Raw genomic sequence first — 21,515 nt, forward strand, 5'->3', positions numbered from 1 at the left:
TGCTGTGTCCCAAATGGTTCCTCCCTCCCTCCCCTCCCCCAGGCCCCTTTATAACTGAGCTCAGTTTCCCGCAGCTGCCGCCCGCTTGGTGCAAACACAGGACCGGGAGTTTGTTATTGGGGGTGTTGAGGCCTACACCGGGTGTTTCTGAAGCCTCCCCGCCCACCAGCCGCCACTTCCCGGCTGCAGAAGCCTCTCTCCGCCGCCTTCAAACACTGGTCCGCAATGCGCCTGCGCACCCGGGACTTAACCTCTGACCTCACAATGTCTGGGTGATTAACGGCAGCTCCGGACCAATAGGAAAAGGGGGCGGGGCAGGAGGACAGATTCTGCGCAGTTCCTCCCTCATTTGCTTCTCTTTGAAAGCCCGAGGATGAATCCATCAGCATCCGGGACCTGTCAGCCCGCAGCTCCATTAGTTCCTTTTCATAAAACTGTCTCATTCCCTTTGAAATGTTTCAATTAAACCTGCCTCCACCACACTCTCAGACAGTGCATTCCACACATTAACCACTCGCTGGCTGGAAAAGTTTTTCCTCATGTTATTTTTGTTTCTCTTCCCAATTACTTTCAATCTGTTCCCTCTCGTCCTCCATCCTTTCACCAGTGGGAACAGTTTCTCTCCATCTGCTCTGTTTGACCTGCTGCCATGAGACATCATGGGGTCCGGAGCCCATGTTGAGGACGTCTCGGGCAACTCCCTCCTGACTGTATAACACTGTGCCGTCACCTCTGCTGGGTCTGTCCTGCTGGTGGGACACCTAGGGATGGTGATGTCAGTGTCTGGGACATTGTCTGTCAGGTATGATTCTCTTTCCAGACCTCTCATGATTTTGAATACCTCGATCAAATCACCTCTCAGCCTTCTCTTCAAGGAAAACAGCACACTTTTTCTTGATCGTAATCTCTACCTCTTTTATAATCCAGGGAGCTCTGGATTTATTTGCCTTACGTTTCCACTTCGAGGGAACATATGTTAACTGTGCCCGAACTGTATTTTTTTTTGAAGGTAACGCATTGTTCAGCTTTCAGGTTTCCTGGCAACTTTTGAATCTCACTTATTCAGCCAGCTCCATTCTTACGCCATTGAAGTTGTCTTTCCCCCAGTTAATTACTGTTTCTCTGGATTGTTCTTTGTCCTTTTCAATAGTCAGCCTACATTTTATGCCTTCTGGGGCAAAACAATGGCATGGTGATAATGTCACTGAACAAGTAATCCAGTGGCCCAGGCCAATGCCCTGGGGAGACAGGTTCAAATTCCACCACGGCAGCTGGTGGCATTTGAATTCAATTAATTAATAAGTTCAATTAATTAATAGAAAAAATCTGGAATTAAGAAATCTAGTCGCAGAAATAGTGCCGCGAAACTATCATCGATTGTCGTAAAAACCCATCTGGTTCACTAATGTCCTTACCAGGTCTGGAATACATGTGACTCCAGACCCACAGCAATGTGGTTGGCTCTTAACTGCCCTCTGAAATGGCCGAGCAAGCCACTCAGTTGTTAGGGGCAATTAGGGATGGGCAGCAAAGGCTGGCCTTGCCAGCGATGCCCACATCCCATGAAAGAATAAAAATACAATCTCAGGGAGTGGATGTCAGGGTGGCTGGAAATGAGTAATTCTGAGATTGTCTGTTACCTTCTTTAATCTTGACAAATATATGAATAGGAAGGGAATAGAGGGAATAAAAACAAGAAATGCTGCAACCACTCAGCAGGTCTGGCAGCATCTGTGAAAGGAGAAGCAGAGTGAACATTTCTGGTCAGTGACCCTTCTTCGGAACCTTAGGGTCACTGACCCGAAACGTTAACTCTGCTTCTCTTTTCACAGATGCTGCCAGACCTGCTGAGCTGTTCCAGCAGTTCTTGTTTTTATTTCAGATTTCCAGCATCCACAGTATTTTGCTTTTATTTTCGGGAATAGAGGGATATGGGCCCCGGAAGTGCAGAAGGTTTTAGTTTAGGCAGGCATCAAGATCGGCGCAGGCTTGGAGGGCTGAATGGCCTGTTCCTGTGCTGTTCTCTGTTGATACAATGATCAATCTCCCCTACTGATACTTGATCCACTTGGCCCACCTCATTCCTGAACAACTCGAGGAACACTTGTCCCTCACTGCCCTTTACACTACTACTATCCCACTATATGTTTGAATAATTAAAGTCCCCCATTATAACTACCCTATAATTTTTGCACCTCTCTGTAATTTCCTTGCATTATTTTTCCTCCACGTTCTTCCCACTAGCTGGTGGCCTATAGACAACACTGAGCAATGTAAATGCACCTTTTTTGTTCCTTCGTTCTAGCCAAATTGATTCTGTTCTGGACACCAATGGGACATCCTTTTTCTCCAACACAGCAATGTTCTCATTAATCAATACTCCGCCACCCCTTTCCCTTTCCTGAACACCTTGTATCCAGGAATATTTAACACCCAGTCCTGCCCTTCTTTGAGTCATGTCTCTGTTCTCGCCACAAGATCATATTTGCACATGGCAATCTGCACATGGACCTCACCAATCTTATTAACCACACTCTGTGCATTCAAATACATACACATTAACCCTGATTTAGACTTTATTACTTTCTCCCTGACTCTGATCCCACCTGAGAACTTGCTATTCCCACTCAAGTGCTATCTATCTCCCCCAGTATTCTGTGCACCTTGGTGTTCTGTCTGATATTTTCCCTGGTTGCCATACCCCTGACAAGTTACCAGTTTTGCTTCCCTCCAATTGGAACTCCCTCTCAGGTTTCCATCCCCTTACCAATCTAGTTTAAACCCGCCCCAACAGCACGAGTAATCTCCCTGTGAGGATATTAGTCCCAGTCCTGCTAAGAAGCAACCCGTCCATCTTGTACGGGTCCCACCTGCCCCTGCACGAGTCCCAGTGCGTCAGAAATCTGATGTCGTCCCTCCCACACCAGTTCTCCAACCACCTGTTCAATCGGTCAATTCTTGTATTCCCATGCTCACTTGCACATGGGAGTAGGAGTAATCCTGAGATAACTGCTTTTGAGGCCCTGCTTTTTTAATCTCCTTCCTAGTTCCCTAAAATTTGTTGTCAGGACCTCATTTACCCTTTGCATCTATGTTAATGGTGCCAACGTGGACCACGACCTCTGGCTGTTCACCTTCCCCCAGATAAATGTCCTGTAGCCGTTCCGTGACATCCTTGATCCTGGCACCAGGGAGGCAACACACCATCCTGGAGTCCAACCTACGGCTGCAGAAAGACTTCTGTGTTCCCCTGACTAATGAATGCCCCATCACGACTGCTCTTCCACTCTTCCTCCTCCCCTCTTGTGCAGCTGAGCCACCTGTGGTGCCAAAAACATGGCTCTGTCTGCACTCCTCTGAGGAACCATCACTCTCACCAGTATCCAAAATGGAAAGCCGATTATCAAGTGAGATCATATCAGGGGACTCCTGCACTACCTGCCTGGTTCTCTTAGACTGTCTGTCGGTTACCCATTCCTTATCCTCTTTCATGCTTCTAACCTGTGGTGTGATCACCTCCCTAAACCTGCTATCCATGTCGTTCTCTGCACAGTGACTCCAGCCACTGCTCGAGATCCAAACCCTAGAGCTCAAGCTTGTGCAGCCGGTGACACTTCCTGCAGATGTGTTTGTCTAGGACACATGGTGCGTCCACGACATCCCACATGTCACAAGCTGTGCTTTGTACTCAGCCAAGCTGCCGTGCCAGACCTTAACTTAACCGACTATTTAGAAGGAGAATATCTGACCAGTTACTCACCAACCAGCTCCTTCCACTGCACAGAAACAAGAACCAAATACTGGAGGACTGAAAAAGTAGAAAGAAAAGGAGCACCTCCTCTCCCCTTCACTGAACTCACCACTCAGCAAACACATACCTCCAGACTCTGTTTACAATCTGCACTCCTTATCAATCTTTTAGTCACTCTTTACTGTTTTTCTATATTCTGTCCAACATTCTGACCTGCCACCCATCTTTGTGCAATTCCATTCCTTTAATTTTGATATTAACTTTAACATTTACAGTAAACCATGGTTAGTGAGTCCTCCCCACTCCGAATCCTGTTCATACTGAGAATACCAGGGTGGAGAGCTGGGATATCCTGTCTCAAAACACAGTCACAGAGACACAGCATCATTTACAGCACAGAACAAGGCCATTTGGCCCATCAATTCCATGTCAGCTCTCCAGGGAGCAATCCACTCAGTCCCACTGCCCCACATCAGCCCAAAGCCCTGCAAGTTTATTTCTGTGAAATTTTCCCTCAATCTCCTTTGCTCCAAGGAGAACAACCCCAACTTCTCCAACCTACCCTTGTGAACTCTCTGCTGTGTCAGCAGGTGTGATAACTGAGTGAATCCCTTCCCACACACTGAGCAGGTGAACGGCCTCTCCCCAGTGTGACTGAGTTAATGAATATCCAGCTTTGATGGAGAACCGAATCCCTTCCCACAGTCCCCACATTTCCACGGTTTCTCCATGGTGAGGGTGTCCTTGTGTCTCTCCAGGTTGGATGATCAGTTGAAGCCTCGTCAACACACAGAACACGTGTACAGTTTCTCCCCGCTGTGAATGGTGATGTTTTCTCAGGCTGTGTAACTGGTTAAAGCTCTTTCCACAGTCAGTCACTGGAACACTCTCACTCGGGTGTGTGTGTGTGTCTCGGTGCTTTTCCAGTCACACTGATGTTTGAAATCTTTTCCCACAGGCAGAACAGACAAACATTTCTCCTTCCACATTCTCAGTCCGATGATATTCAGGTCCTGATGAATCGAGTGTTTCTGTCAGATCTTGATGTGATGCTTGGTTTGAATTTCCCATCAATAAATACTCCCATTCTAATACCCTGTAAAAGGAGTTTACAAAAGTCAGCACTGTCAGTCCAGGGTAGAAATTCAGAATAGACAGTTCTAGTTTCTATGGAACATTCTTTCCTCTCTTGTTTCCCCCAAACTAAAAGCCAAATTAAGCAACAAATTGTAACAGAAGCAAAGGGAACCTTCCCAACTAAACCAGAACATTGCTCCCAGTGTCCACGAGACACTCCGTATCCTGAGGTGTCCACCGGTTGCAGAAGGCCACCCCGGCACAGACAAGACCACGGAAGACAGGGCAGCAGCTAAAGTGACACACCCACTCCCAACATGGTCCCTGTACATCCTGGACCTACACATTGTTTCTCAGCCTGAGCGAGAGGGAGAGAGAGAAGGTGAGAACTGAGTGTTCAAATATACAAACCTGGGTGGGTTTGGGGTGGATGAGGTGAGGGAGAGGAGGGCATTGGGGGGACTGGGGGTTTTGGAAGGGCATGTGATCGAAAGGGCTGTGGGTGTGGGTGGAGTTTTAACCAGGCCCAAGAGCAGGTCACAGAAAAGATCCTCCAACCTCCCCACCCCACCTCCACACCGAGTGGCCAGAGATTAGGAGAATGGGGTTAAACTGTAACCAAGGCCATTGATAAGGTCACACTAGGCAGACTGGTCATGAAAATAAAAGCAAAGCAGCAAGTTAGAGCCAAAATTGACTCAGAGGCAGGAAGCAAAGAGTAATGGTTGATGAGTGTTTGTGTGACTGGAAGGCTGTTTTCAGTGAGGTTCTGCAGGGATCAGTACTGGGTCCTTTGCTTTTTGTTCTATATATCAATGGTTTGGACTTGAATGTAGGGGGTTTGATTAAAAACTTTGCAGATGATACAAAAACTGACCATGTAGTTGATAATGAAGAAGAAAGCTGTAAACTGCAGGAAGATATCAATGGACTGGTCAGGTGGGCAGAATAGTGACAAATGGAATTCAATCCGGAGAAGTGTGAGGTAATGTATTTGGAGACAGCCAACAAGGCAAGGGAATACACAATAAATGGTAGGATATTGAGAAGTATAGAGGAACAGAGGGAACTTGGAGTGCATGTTCATAGATCCCTGAATATGGCTGGGCAGGTAGATAAGGCGGAAGGGATACTTGCCTTTATTGGCCAAGGCAGAGAACATAAGAGCATGGAGGTTACTCTGGAAATGTATAAACCACTGGTTAGAACACAGCTGGAGGACTGTGTACAGTTCTGGTCACTGCACTGTAGGAAAGATGTGGCTATATTAGAGAGGGTACAGAGGAGATTTACGAGGATGTTGTCTGGATTGGAGAATTTTCGTTCTGAGGAAATATTGGATAGGTGAGGGTTGTTTTCTTTGGAACAGAGGAGGCTGAGGGGAGACCGAATTGAAGTGTAGAAAATGATGATGGGTCTAAATAGAGTGGTTAGGAAGGACCTATTCCCCTTGGTTGAGGGGCCCATAACCAGGGGCATCGATTTATGGTAAGAGGTAGGAAATTTAAAAGGGATTTGAGGGGAAATGTTTTCAACCAGAGGGCGGTGGGGATCTACAACTCACTGCCTGGGAGGGTGGTAGAGGCAGAAACCTTCAAAACAATTAGTGCCCTAACCTACAAGTGTATTATTACGGCCAACCGCTCAAGTCAAAGCCCCCCAATCAAAATATACAGTTTTGATAGTGGTGGGAGAAACACACTGTTGATTCAGTCCCGTCCCTCACAGATCGCCGGACATTTTAAACATTCCAAATTAAGGAAAGATCCAGCCAAATTGTAGCATCTATTAACCCCCGAATAAGGCAAACCAAACCAGGTGTCTTTAGATCAACGAATTAAGTGTTTAATTCGAAAAACTAACTTCTTAAACACTACTAACATATAAACATTTTAAACAGAAAAAATAGTGTCTTTGCATATTTATGCTCCTGCTGAAGTGAAATCTTCCTAAGTGGAATAGTCCAAGGTTGCTTGAAGTCCTTACAGCCGTCTGATTGGGGGTGGGGGGGGGGGGGGTGGGGGGAGAAAATAAAACAGTAGAGCAGTTCATAGTCTAGCTCAGCAGTTGAATTGATGCTGTTCTTCTCCAGCGATAAATTTCAACAATTACAGTTCAGTAGTTAAAGGAATTGGTTATCTTCTTTTATGAAATTAATCTGACTTGATATAAAAAAAATTTTGAGAGTATAATAATTAGGGTCTAAATAAACCAAGAGAGAGCTCTCTTTTCCTTCAGTATATGCTGGATGATCATCTGTATCTGTCTCTGTTAACGGTGTCTCAAATGCTAGTTTTTCAACTAGTTTCAAATGTCAATTGGAAACAATGTACCTCTCGATCTTCAGTCTGAGTGGCTGTATCCCGGGGCAACGAGAATACATTCTTTGACTCAGTCTCTGGAGCTTGTTGCCTTAAAGCAGTACTGTTCCTTTTCCAGCCTTAAAGGCACACCGCATTCTTCCTAGAAAAAAAATACAGGATCATAACACGATGGACCAACAGCTGGAAAGAAGGATTAGGCTGGATGGCTCAGCCAGCGAGGACACGCTGGGCTGAGTGGCCTCCTTCCATACTGTAAATTTCCAGGATTCTAAGTTGAGGAGCAGCCCATTGAGGTAATGATACAGGGGCTGTAACCTCTCACACTGAATATATACATCGCCCATGGACTCTTCAAGGCTGCAAACATCACATGCAGCCTGAGAGTGGGTGAAGCTGCTTAAAACCCGATTGTCCAGGATGCCCCATCTCCTGGGCACTCAGACCCAGTTGGAAACAGAATTTGTCAGGTCCTGTTTGCTCTCTGTGCCCTCACCAAGATGGCTGTGCTTGCACCCTGACCCCGCCCTGTCCAAGATAGCGGCCAGTGACCCCTCTCCCCCGGACCTGTCACCATGAGGTAAACACGGGGCCTCTTGGCCGACCAGTCCACCCAAGGCTCCAATTCCTCCCCTGTACCCACATCTCCTCTCACCACTCGAGCCACCTGGTCCATCTCAGTCCATCTCCATTACCTACGCTGGACATGTTCAGTGCACAGTTCGATCCCATGCCAATGCACTCAGCCCCTGTGGTCATTGAAAAGGGACTGACCCTTATCACGGGAGTCCTGGGTAATGAATCCTCCACTGAAAGCTCCAAATATTGAATGGATGATTTTGTGTCATCCCATTGAGATCAGGGTCAGAGAGACAATGGAGAAAATTATTAAATAAATTATACAGAAACCCGAGTGCCCGGGACATCAACTATAGTGTGAAGTACAGTGGGAATTCTGTTCTTCACCCACATTTGGACTCAGGAATTAGAGGGATGTTTTCATAACTTGTAGTTGACACCAAACTGGATGATAGAACTAATAATGAGGAGGAGTGCATTGAAATCCAGGAAGACAGAAACAGGCTGGCAGACTGGACAGATAAATGGGAAATGAAATTCAACATAGTGAAATGTGAGCTGGTTCATTTTGGGAGGAGGAATAAGGAGGCCAGTTATTGGTTAGAATGTAAGAAATTAAATGGAGCAGAGGAGCAAAGAGATCTGGGAACAGAGTCACATAAATCACTAAAAGGAGCAACACAAGTTGATAAGAGAGCAAAGAAAGAGTTGATGTTCTTTTCTAGAAGAATACAATGTAACAGCAGGGAGGGAATGTTAAATTTATAGAGAACCTCACGAAGAAGGACTGTGAGCAGTTCTGGTCTCCAGATTAAAAAAGGATATTGAAGAAAGTGCAGAATAGATTTACAAAGATGTCACCAGAGAGGATGTTACTATCCAGCAAGATTGAGCAGGCTGGGGATCCTTTCTCTGGAAAAGAGAAGACTCGGAGGAGATCTGATAGAGGTCTTTAAAATTATCAGTCAGTCAGAACAAGGGGGCAGCAATATAATACAGACATTAACTGGTCAAATAGAGAACTTAGGAGGAATTTCTCTACTCAGAGAGTGGTGAGAATGTGGAACTCACTGCCATGTGGAGTGGTTGAAGGTGATAACAATGATGTGTTTAAGGGGAGGCTCAATACATTAATGAGGGAGAAGGGACTAGAGGGATATGGGGACAGAGTGGGACAAGGTAATCAGATTGGGAGGAGGCTCATGTGGATTATAAACAGCAGCACAGACTAGTGGGGCTGAACGGCCTGTTTCTGGGCTGTAATTCTGTGTACATTCAGCCTGGGTGGATTAATGCTCAGGTTCACTGGGCCCAGGGGTGGATTAATGAAAGTTATGGCTCTAAGTTTTAGACGATGCTGCCGAGTATTGCAGGTGATGGAGAAGAGTTTCTCTCTATCTACCCTATCAGTTTCAATTAATATCTTGAAAACTTTAATCAAATCACCCCTTAATCTTCTGAATTCCAGGGACTACAACCCTCACAGTGAGGTGATTCATTCTGGCAGAAGGAATAGGGAGAGGCAACATACACTTAATGGTACAGTTCTAAAGAGTTTGCAGGGATAGAGGGACCTGAGGGTTCATGTGCAGAGATCACTGAAAGTGGAAGGATGTATTGAGGGAACAGCTGGCAAAGCAAATGGGATCTTGGGCCTCATAAATAGAGGTATTGAACACAAAAGGAAGGAAGTTATGCTGAACATTTATAAAGCTCTGGTTAGGCCACAACTAGAGTATTGCATCCAGTTCTGGTCACCACACTTTAGGAAGGATGTGAAGGTCCTTGAGAGGGTGCAGAGATTTATCAGAATGGTTTCTGAGATGAGAGAATTTAACTACAAGGTTAGGTTGGAGGAGCTGGTGTTGTTCTCCTTGGAGCAAAGGAGATTGAGGGAAGATCTGATAGAGGTGTTGAAAATGATGACAGGTTTAGATAAGGCAGACCAAGAAAAGCTGTTCCCATTAGCTGATGATACAAGGATTAGTGGACACAGATTCAGGTTTTGAGATACAGGAGGGCTGTGAGGAAGCAGTTTTTTTTACACAGTGAGTGGTAATGACCTGGAACTCACTGCCTACGAGGGTGGTGGAAGTGGAGACGATCAATGATTACAAAAGGAAATTAGATGGGCACTTGAGGGAAATAAACCTGCAGGACTACGGGGATAGAGTGGGGGAATGGGACTGACTGGATTGTTCTACAGAGAGCTGGGATGGAATCAAAAAGATCAATGTCCTCCTTCTGTGCTGTAATGACTCTGATTCATTTGTGTAATCTCTCCTCATAATTTAACCCTTGGAGTCCAGGTATCATTCAGGTAAATCTACACTGCACTCCCTCCAAGGCCATTATATCCTTCCGAAGGTGTGGTGCCCAGAACTGAACACAATACTCCAGGTGTGGTCTAACCAGGGCTTTGTGTATCTCAGTGCTTTTCCACTTTCACTGAGACCTGAAATCTTTTCCCACAGACAGAACAGACAAACCTTTCTCCTTCCACATTCAAAGGCCGATGATATTCAGGTCCTGATGTATCGAGTGACTCTGTCAGATCTTGATGTGATGTTTGGCTCGAGATTCGCCATCTGCATATCCCCTGCTTCTAAGCCCCTGTAAAAGGAGTTTACAAAAACCATCACTGTCAGTCCAGGATAGAAATTCACAACATTCTCTCCTCCTGCTTCCTGGCCCAGGATGACTGTACATGCACCCTGCTGTACATTGTCCTGAGGGAGGCCACACACCAGCCTGGATTCACGTCTGCGGCTGCAGAAACGCCTGTGTATTCCCCTATCAAATCTCCTATCACTATTGCTCAGTCAGTCAGCTTTGTGACCCTCTGTGAAGCTGATCCAACTGTGCAGCCATGGCCTTGACTCTGGCTGCACTCCTTAGATGAACCATCACTTTCATCAGTATTCAGAACTGAATACTGGTTGGAGAGTGAGATGCACTCAGGGGTCTCCTGCATTCCCTGCCTGTTTCTTCTTGACTGTCAGTTGGCCACCCATTGCCTCTCTCCCTGCATACTCTTAAGCTGCAGGGTGACCATATCTATAAACGTGCTGTCCACAAATCTCTCACCTCATGGATGCACCGCAGTGACACCAGCTGCAGTTCATGTTCCGAAAACCGGAGTGCGAGCTGCTGCAACTTGTTTTATCTTCATCCATGTGATGTGGGTGTTGCTGGCTCGGCCAGTATTTATTGTCCATCCCAAACTGCCCTTGACAACTGAGAGGCTCGCTCGGCCATTTCAGAGGGCATTTCAGAGTCAGCCACATTGCTGTGGATCTGGAGTCACATGTCGGCCAGACCAGGTAATGACAACAGATTTCCCATTAGTGAACCAGATGGCTTTTTAATTGCAGATTTATTAATTGAATTTAAATTTCACCATCTGCCGTGGTGGGAATCGAACCCATGTTCCAGTGACATTACCCTGATGTCACCACTTCCCCCAATGATACTTCCTACACAAATGGTTATCTGGAGTTGGCACATTACACAGGATGTGCATTCCAGAGGTCGGAGCAGCCCCACCATTGGCAGGAATTTGGAACTTGTAACTGCAAAGGCTTTTGTCATCAAAAAGGACTGTGTAATGTATCAGTGTGGTGTGAGATAGTCAAGTGTTGAATAAGTAAAGAAAATATCTTTGGAAATAGCTGACACCACAATTTACAATCAAAGTGCTGTTTAGTTAATTGGGGATTTCTTTTAGTTTAGTTATTAGAACAAAAGACTGAAAATGTGAAATCTTGTGTAATTTATTAGTGTGGTCTGGGGATTCATATCTCATATTTTTCATATTGACAATCTGTGAGGTCGGAACAACTGGAAAGTGGGATGAACAGATACAATGGGCAGAATGGCCTCCTCCTGTGCTGTAAATAGAGTCAGAGAGTTATACAGCACAGAAACAGGCCCTTCGGCCCATCGTGTCCGTGCCGGCCATCAAGCACCTAACTATTCTAATCCCATTTTCCAGCACTTGGCCCATAGTCTTGTCTGCTATGGTGTTTCAAGTGCTCATCTAAATACATGGTTAAATGTTGTGAGGGTTACGGCCTCTACCACCTCTTCAGGCAGTGCTTTTCAGATTCCAACCACCCTCTGGGTGAAACTTGTTTTTTCCCACAAATCCTCTCTAAACCTCCTGCCCCTTACCTTAAAATCAATGTCTCCTGGTTATTGACACCTCCAAGAAGGGAAAAAGTTTCTTCCTATCGAACCTATCAATGCCCCTCATAAATTTGAATACCTCAATCATATCCCCCTTCAGCCTTCTCTGCTCTAACGAAAACAACCCCAGCCTTTTCAGTCTCTCTTCATACCTGAAATGCTCCAGCCCAGGCAACATCCTGGTGAATCTCCACTGCACCCTCTCCAATACAATCACATCCTTCCTATTGTGTGGTGCCTAGAACTGTACACAGTACTCCAGCTGTGGCCTAACTCGCGTTTTATACAGCTCCACCATAACCTCCCTGCTCTTATATTCTATGCCTCAGCTGATAAAGGCAAGTATCCCATATGCCTTCCAAACCACCTTATCTACCTGTGCTGCTGCCTTCAGTGATCTATGGACAAGTACACCAAGGCCCCTCTGACCTTCAGTACTTCCTAGGGTCCTCCCATCCATTGTATATTCCCTTGCCTTGTTAGTCCTCCCAAAATGCATCACCTCACATTTCTCAGGATTAAATTCTATTTGCCACTGCTCTGCCCATCTACATCGTCCTGTAATCTAAGGCTTTCCTCCTCACTATTTACGACACCACCAATTTTCATGTCAACTGCGAATCTACTTATCATGCCTCGTATATTCACATCGAAATCATTAATGTACACTACAAACAGTAAGGGTCCCAGTACCGATCCCTGCGGTACACCACTGGTCTCAGGTTTCCACTCGCAAAAACAACCCTCGACCATCACCCTCTGCCTCCTGTCACTAAGCCAATTTTGGATCCAATTTGCCAAATTGCCCTGGATCCCATGGGCTCTGACCTTCTTAACCACTCTCCCAAGTGGGACCTTATCAAAAGCTGACTGAAATCCATGCAGACTACATCAACTGCTTTACCCTCATCTACACACCTCGTTACTGCCTTGAAAAATTCAATCAGGTTAGTTAGACACGATCTCCCCCTGACAAAGCCATGTTGACTATCCCTGATTAATCCCTGCCTCTCCAACTGAAGATTAATCCTGTCCCTCAGAACTTTTTCCAATACTTTCCCAACCACTGATGTTGGACTCACTGGCCTGTAAGTACCTGGTTTATCCCTGCTACCCGTCTTGATAATGGCACCACATTCGTAGTCCTCCAGTCCTCTGGTACCTCTCCTGTGACCAGAGAGGATCTGAAAATTTATGTCAGAGCCCCTGCTATCTCCTCCCTTGCCTCACATAACAGCCTGGGATACATCTCATCTGGGACTGGGGATTTATCCACTTTTAAGCCCGCTAAAACAGCTAATACTTCCTCACTTTCAATGCTAATATGTTCAAGTGTATCACAATCCCCCTCCCTGATCTCTACACCTACATCATCCTTCTCCATAGTGAACACAGATGCAAAGTAATCATTTAAAACCTCACCTATGTCCTCCGGCACCACACACAGATTGGCACTTTGGTCCCTAATGGGCCCCACTCTTTCACTGGTTATCCTCTTGCCCTTAATATACTTAGAAAATGCCTCAGCATTTTCCTTGATCTTGCCCGCCAGTGTTTTTTCATGCCCCCTCTTTGCTCTCCTAATTACTTTTTTTTGTACCCCCCCCCCCCCCCACCCCACTACACTTTCTATACTCCTCCAGGTCCTCTGCTGTTTTCAGCACTTTGAATCTGGCAAAAGCCTCGGTTTTTTTTCCTGATCCAATCCTCTATATCCCTTGACATCCAGGGTTCCCTGGACTTGTTGGTCCTACCCTTCACTTTTACGGGTACATGTTGCCTCTGAACCCTCACTATTTCCTCTTTGAATGACTCCCACTGGTCTGATGCAGACTTTCCTACAAGTTGCTGCTCCCAGTCCACTTTGGCCAGATCCTGTTTTATCATATTGAAATTAGCCTTCCCCCAATTCAGTACTTTTATTTCCAGCCCGCCTTTGTCTTTTTCTTAGAGTTATGGTCACTATCCCCGAAATGCACCCCCACTGACACTTCTACCACTTGTCCAGCATCATTCCCCAGGATTAGGTCCAGTACTGCGCCTTTTCTTGTTGGACTTTCTATGTACTGGCTCGAAAAAGTCTCCTGTATATATTTTAAGAATTCTGCCCCCTTGAAGTTTTTTTTACAGTAAGACCATCCCAGTTGATATCAGGTTAGTTGAAATCCCCTACTATTATTACTGCATTATTTTAACACCTCTCTGAGATTTACCTACATATCTGCTCCTCTATCTCTCCCTGACTGTTTGGAGGCCTGTAGTACACTCCCAGCCAAGTGATAGCCCCTTTTTGTTTTTAAGTTCTACTCATCTGGCCTCATGTGAAGAACCTTCTCAGATATCATCCCTCCTTACTGCAGTAATTGACTCCTTGATCAACAGAGCAATGCGACCTCCTCTTTTATCCCTTCTCCTGTCATACCTGAAGATTCTATAGCCTGGAATATTGAGCTGCCAGTCCTGCCCTTCCCTCAACCATCTCTGTGATAGCAACTATATCATAATCACATGTGCTAATCAACGCCCTCAATTCATCTGTCTTGCATTAAAATAAATGCAATCCAGCCTTGCATTTGTCACTTGTGCCTTAACAGGTCTATATTTGCTCTGCCTAACAGACTGACTCAGTTTCTCTTCTATATTTGACTGAGCATCACCCGCTCCTATACCTCCACTCTGTATCCCATTCCTCTGCCAAATGTGTTGAAACTGCCCCCAACAGCACTCGTAAACCTCCCAGCAAGGATGTTCGTCCAACTTGTACAGGTCCCACCTTTGCCAGAAACAGACCCAGTGATCCAGGAAGCTAAAGCCCTCCCTCCTGCACCATCTCTTCAGCCACGCATTAATCTGCTCTTTCCTCCTATTCCTATATTCACTAGCATGTGGCACTGGAGTAATCCAGAGATTACAACCTTTGAGGTCCTGCTTTTTAATCTGCTACCGAGCTCCCTAAATTCTTGTTTCAGGTCCTCATCCTCTTTTTACCTCCGTCGTTGGTACCAATGTGTTCCACGACCTCTGACGGTTCACCCCCCCTTCAGAATGTCTTGCAGCCATTAGATTAGATTTAGATTAGAGATACAGCACTGAAACAGGCCCTTCGGCCCACCGAGTCTGTGTCGAACATCAACCACCCATTTATACTAATCCTACATTCCTACCAAACATCCCCACCTGTCCCTATATTTCCCTACCACCTACCTACACTAGTGACAATTTATAATGGCCAATTTACCTAACAACCTGCAAGTCTTTTGGCTTGTGGGAGGAAACCGGAGCACCCGGAGAAAACCCACGCAGACACAGGGAGAACTTGCAAACTCCACACAGGCAGTACCCGGAATCGAACCCGGTTCCCTGGAGCTGTGAGGCTGCAGTGCTAACCACTGCGCCACTGTGCCGCCCGTGACTAACTTGACCCAAGCACCAGGGAGGCAACATACCATCCTGAAGTCACGTTTGTGGCCACAGAAATGCCTATCTGTATCCCTTACGATAGAATCCATTATCAGTATAGCTCTTCCAGTCCTTTTCCTCCCCTGCTGTGCAGCAGAGCCATGCGTGGTAACACAAACTTGGCTGTTGCTGCTTTCCCCTGGGAGGTCATTCCCCCCAACAGTATCCAAAGTGGTATATCTGTTTGAGAGGGGGATGGCCACAGGGGACTCCTGCACTACCTGACTGTGCCTACTACTCCATCTGGTGGTCACCCATCTCATTTCTGCCTGTGCAGCCATTACCTGCAGTGTGACCACCTCTCTAAACGTGCTATCCACAACGTCCTCAGCATCGCGGATGCTCCACAGTGAATCCACCTGCAGCCCCAGCTCCATAATGCGGGTAGTCAGTAGCTGCAGCTGGATCCACTTCCTGCACACATGGTAGTCAGGGACACTGGAAGCATCCCTGATTTCCCAAATAGCGCAGGAGGAGCATATCACGGGGCTGAGCTCTCCTGCCATGACTTACCTTTGGATTAATTAGTTACTCCCTTTAAAAGATATTAATTACACTGGAGGCTTGTTCTACTCCAAACACTACCCACGACAATCTAAATTACTCTAACTGAAAAAAAACACACTCTTAGTACTCACTTTATCACTCGAGGTCTTTTTTCAAACAAAAAACAACTTTCCCCTTATTTTTTTAAAGCTAATTAAATTGACTAACAGTTGTTAATTACCCAACCAATCACAAACAAAGAACAAAGAACAGTTCAGCACAGGAACAGGCCATTCGGCCCTCCAAGCCTGCGTTAATCTTGATGCCTGCCGAAACTAACATCTTCTGCACTTCCAGGGCCCATATCGCTCTATTCCCTTCCTATTCATATATTTGTCAAGATGTCTCTTAGACGTCGCTATCGTATCTGCTTCCACCACCTCCCCTGGCAGCAAGTTCCAGGCACTCACCACCCTCTGTGTAAAGAACTTGCCTCGCACATCCCCTCTCAACTTTGCCCCTTGCACCTCAAACCTATGTTCCCTAGTAACTGACTCTTCCACCCTGAGAAAAAGCTTCTGACTATCCACTCTGTCCATGTCGCTCATAACTTTGTAAACCTCTATCATGTCGCCCCTCCACCTCCATTGTTCCAGTGAAAGCAATCCGAGTTTTTCCAACCTCTCCTCATAGCTAATGCCCTCCAGACCAGGCAACATCCTGGTAAACCTCCTCTGTACCCTCTCCAAAGCCTCCACGTCCTTCTGGTAGTGTGGTGACCAGAATTGCACGCAATATTCTAAGTGTGGCCAAACTAAAGTTCTGTACAGCTGCAGCATGACTTGCCAATTTTTATACTCTATGCCCCGACCGATGAAGGCAAGTATGCCGTATGCCTACTTGACTGCCTTATCCACCTGCGTTGCCACTTTCAGTGACCTGTGGACCTGTACGCCCAGATCTCTCTGCCTGTCAATACTCCTAAGGGTTCTGCCATTTACTGTATACCTCCCACCTGCATTAGACCTTCCAAAATGTATTACCTCACATTTGTCCTGATTAAACACCATCTGCCATTTCTCCGCACAAGTCTCCAACTGATCTATATCCTGCTGTATCCTCTGACAATCCTCATCATCATCCGCAACTCCACCAACCTTTGTGTCGTCCGCAAACTTACTAATCAGATCAGCTACATTTTCCTCCAAATCATTTATATATACTACAAACAGCAAAGGTCCCAGCACTGATCCCTGCGGAACACCACTAGTCACATCCCTCCATTCAGAAAAACACCCATCCACTGTTACCCTCTGTCTTCTGTGACTGAGCCAGTTCCGTATCCATCTTGCCAGTTCACCTCTGATCCCGTATGACTTCAGCTTTTGCACCAGTCTGCCCTGCGGGACCTTGTCAAAGGCTTTACTAAAGTCCATATAGACAACATCCACCACCCTTCCCTCATCAATCATCTTCGTCACTTCCTCAAAAAACTCAATCAAATTAGTAAGACACGACCTCCCCTTCACAAAACCATGCTGCCTCTCGCTAATAAATTCGTTTGTTTCCAATGGGAGTAAATCCTGTCCCGAAGAATCCTCTCTAATAGTTTCCCTACCACTGACGTAAGGCTCACCGCCCTATAATTTCCTGGATTATCCTTGCCACCCTTCTTAAACAAAGCAACAACATTGGCTATTCTCCAGTCCTCTGGGACCTCACCTGTAGCCAATGATGATGCAAAGATTTCTGTCAAGGTCCCAGCAATTTCTTCCCTTGCCTCCCTCAGTATTCTAGGGTAGATCCCATCAGGCCCTGGGGACTTATCTACCTTAATGCTTTGCAAGACACCCAACACCTCCTCCTTTTTAATAATGAGATGACTGAGACTATCTGCACTCCCTTCCCTGTGCTCATCATCCACCAAGTCCTTCTCCTTGGTGAATACTGATGCAAAGTACTCATTTAGCACCTCACCCATTTCCTCTGGCTCCACGCATAGATTCCCATCTCTGTCCTTGAGTGGGCCAACCCTTTGCCTGGTTACCCTCTTGCTCTTTATATATGTATAAAAAGCCTTGGGATTTTCCTTAATCCTGTTTGCCAATGACTTTTCATGACCCATTTTAGCCCTCCTAACTCCTTGCTTAAGTTCCTTTCTACTGTCTTTATATTCCTCAAGTGCTTCATCTGTTCCTAGCCTTCCAGCCCTTACAAATGCTTCCTTTTTCTTTTTGACTGGGCTCACAATATCCCGTGTTATCCAAGCTTCCCGAAACTTGCCAAACTTGTCTTTCTTCCTCACAGGAACATGCTGGTCCTGGATTCTAATCAGCTGACGTTTGAAAGACTCCCACGTCAGATGTTGATTTACCCTCAAACAGCCGCCCCCAAACTAAATTCGTCGGTTCCTGCCTAATATTGTCATATTTAGCCTTCCCCCAATTTAGCACCTTCACCCGAGGACTACTCTTATCCTTATCCACAAGTACCTTAAAACTTATGGAATTATGGTCACTGCTCCCGAAATGCTCCCCCACTGAAACTTCGACCAGCTGGCCGGGCTCATTCCCCAATGCCAGGTCCAGAATGGCCCCATCCCTAGTTGGACTATCTACATACTGTTTCAAGAAGCCCTCCTGGATGCTCCTCACAAATTCTGCCCCATCCAAGCCCCTAGCACTAAGTGAGTCCCAGTCAATATTGGGGAAGTTAAAATCACCCACCACTACAACCCTGTTACCTTTACATCTTTCCAAAATCTGTCCACATATCTGCTCCTCTACCTCCCGCTGGCTGTTGGGAGGCCTGCAGTAAACCCCCAACATTGTGACTGCACCCTTCCTATTCCTGAGCTCCACCCATATTGCCTTGCTGTATGATCCCTATGAGGTGTCCTCCCGCAGTACAGCTGTGATATTCTCCTTAACCAGTAATGCAACTCCCCCACCCCTTTTACATCCCCCTCTATCCCACCTGAAGCTTCTAAAGCCTGGAACATTTAGCTGCCAATCCTACCCTTCCCTCAACCAAGTCTCTGTAATAGCAACATCATATTTCCAAGTACTAATCCAAGCTCTAAGTTCATCTGCCTTACCTGTTATACTTCTCGCATTGAAACAAATGCACTTCAGACCACCAGTCCTGCTGTGCTCAGCAACATCTCCCTGCCTGCTCTTCCTCTTCGTCCCACTGGCCTTATTTACTATGTCTTCCTCATTTACTTCACTAGCTGTCCTACTGCTCTGGTTCCCACCTCCCTGCCACACTAGTTTAAACCCTCCCGAATGACACTAGCAAACCTTGCAGCCAGGATATTAGTGCCCTTCCAGTTTAGATGCAACCCATCCTTCTTGTACAGGTCCCATCTGTCCCTGAAGAGAGCCCAATGGTCCAGATATCTGAAACCCTCCCTTCTACACCAGCTGCTCAGCCACGTGTTTAGCTGCACTATCTTCCGATTTCTAGCCTCACTGGCACGTGGCACAGGGAGTAATCCAGAGATTACAACCCTAGAGGTCCTGTTTTTTAACTTACTATTTAACTCCCTAAACTCCCCCTGCAGGACATCACTCTTCCTGCCTATGTCATTGGTACCGATGTGTACCACAACCTCTGGCTGTTCACCCTCCCACTTCACAATGCCCTCTGTCCGTTCAGAGACATCCTTGACCCTGGCACCAGGGAGGCAACATACCTTCCTGGAGTCTCTTTCACATCCACAGAAGCGCCTATCTGTGTCCCTGACTATAGAGTCCCCTATAACTATTACTCTTCTGCACTTTGTCCCTCCTTGCTGAACAACAGTGCCAACCGTGGTGCCACTGCTCTGGCTGCTGCTGTTTTCTCCTGATAGGCCACCCCCCCAACAGTATCCAAAACGGTATACTTGTTAGAGAGGGGGATAGCCACAGGGGATTCCTGCACTGACTGCCTGCCCCTTCTAGCGGTCACCCATCTATCTGCCTGCACTTTGGGTGCAACCACTTCTCTAAAGCTCCCGTCTGTGACGCTTTCCGTCACCTTGAAAATTTCCCGTGATATCACTAAGTCCTTTTTTTCCCTCTTTCGAGTCTCAGCGCATGCCAAGAGGCACAGGGAGCCTGTCGCCGCTCTGGATCATCTTCCTCACAGGTCCACCAGTCGTCGCTCCGCTACCAGATAAGTAAGGGCATTGAGCCCCGCTCTTTATTTATAGCCTGCCATGTTTTATGTTTTCTATTTTCTATTGCACAGGATGTTCACTGCAGAGGTTGCAGCAGCCCTGCAATTGCTCCAGCTATTAGGTAATAAACTTGCTACTACGAGCGGCGCAGGGGTGAGCACCGCAGCCTCACAGCTCCAGCGATTCTGGGTTCTCCCTGTGACCGCGTGGGTTTCTGCTGGGTGCTCCGGTTTCCTCCCAAAGCCAAAGATTTGCAGGTTGATAGGTAAATTGGCGATTGTAAATTGCCCCGAGTGTAGGTAGGTGGTAGGGGAATTGAGGGGATGTGGTAGGAATATGGGATTAATGTAGGATTAATATAAATGGCTGGTTGATGGTCGGCACAGACTCGGTGTATCTCTAAATAAATAAATAATAAACCTCAATACTTAAAAATAAAAGACTACTCACCGGCTACTCACTTCCCTTCTCTTGGTGTCAGTTAAATCTCAGGAAGCTGCCCCTTATTCTGATGAAAACTGGAATGTTTAATTTCCAGCTCCTTGGACAAACTTCCGAACTTTGGAGAAAGGGAAACAAAGTTACAAAACTTACCAGCCAATCAACTCACAGGCTTCCTGACTCGGTGGAAACGGGAGAAGAAACTGAGAAGTGGCGGCTCGAATAGAGAAGTCGCTGCACCATCACTTTAATGCTGCCCCTCCCTTCCCCCGGGGTTCTCGCCGCACGTCCGCCGAACCCGGCGGCTCTGATTCAGGGCCTGAGAGCCGTTGAAACTCGGTGTTACCGAGGCTGCGCTCAGCTTCCGGGAGCGGCACCGCGCATGCTCCGCGGAGACAGGCGGACACCGTGGGGCGGAGCCTTCTGACGCCTGCGTGTTGCTGTTCTTGGGGTGGAGATAGGCCGTATTTCTGCGCGCGGTGCATTCTGGGCAGTATAGGCTGCAATTTACCAGTCGGGGAATGGACGGGTAGTTAATGGTTCATACTCAGAAAAATAAAATGGGAGAAAGCAGCAAACATATATTAATGGCGCGTTTGCTGGCAACGTAACCAAATAGGTGCTGCATCACTGGTACTTGTGCAAATGCATCGACTGAAACGTAACTGTGCCTCAGGCAGCTGCCAGGAGTAAAGATGGCGCTGCTGAATTTGACGCAAAACACGACTGAAATCCAAACCGCCTCAATGGTCGCATCCAGGTCCCTGCTCCCTCCCATGATCTTCGCTTCAATCACCGCATTCAGTTTCATGTTCAATCTCAGCTTATCTTCCCCGCTCCCTCCGATGCCCTTTGATTCGTCATTTTCAATGACTCTCCGCTCTCCCACTCCCTTCCAGCGCTTATATTGGGAAGTTCAATGGCGGGGCTTCAACCCAACATTATCGGCGTTAAAAAAAAATGTTCACGGTTCACGGCATTGGAGTCGAAGCATGCGCAGTGCCGAACTGCTTTTCGCGGAAGCGCAATGCCAAGCAGTGTGAGTGAT

At 46.7% G+C, this 21,515-nt stretch overlaps 1 long non-coding RNA gene across 1 annotated transcript; it reads right to left on the reverse strand.

The window, feature by feature from the left end:
* Nucleotides 1-3,976: 3,976 nt before the first annotated feature.
* LOC137349401 (uncharacterized) lies at nucleotides 3,977-20,817 on the reverse strand. Its single transcript, XR_010969382.1, has 4 exons — nucleotides 20,621-20,817; nucleotides 10,218-10,341; nucleotides 7,162-7,291; nucleotides 3,977-4,847 (listed from the first exon to the last, which is right to left on the reverse strand). It is a non-coding gene; the product is annotated as an uncharacterized lncRNA (long non-coding RNA).
* Nucleotides 20,818-21,515: the final 698 nt, after the last annotated feature.

The sequence above is a fragment of the Heterodontus francisci genome, chromosome 34 (assembly GCF_036365525.1).
Source record: "Heterodontus francisci isolate sHetFra1 chromosome 34, sHetFra1.hap1, whole genome shotgun sequence".
Taxonomy (NCBI): Eukaryota; Metazoa; Chordata; class Chondrichthyes; order Heterodontiformes; family Heterodontidae; genus Heterodontus; species Heterodontus francisci.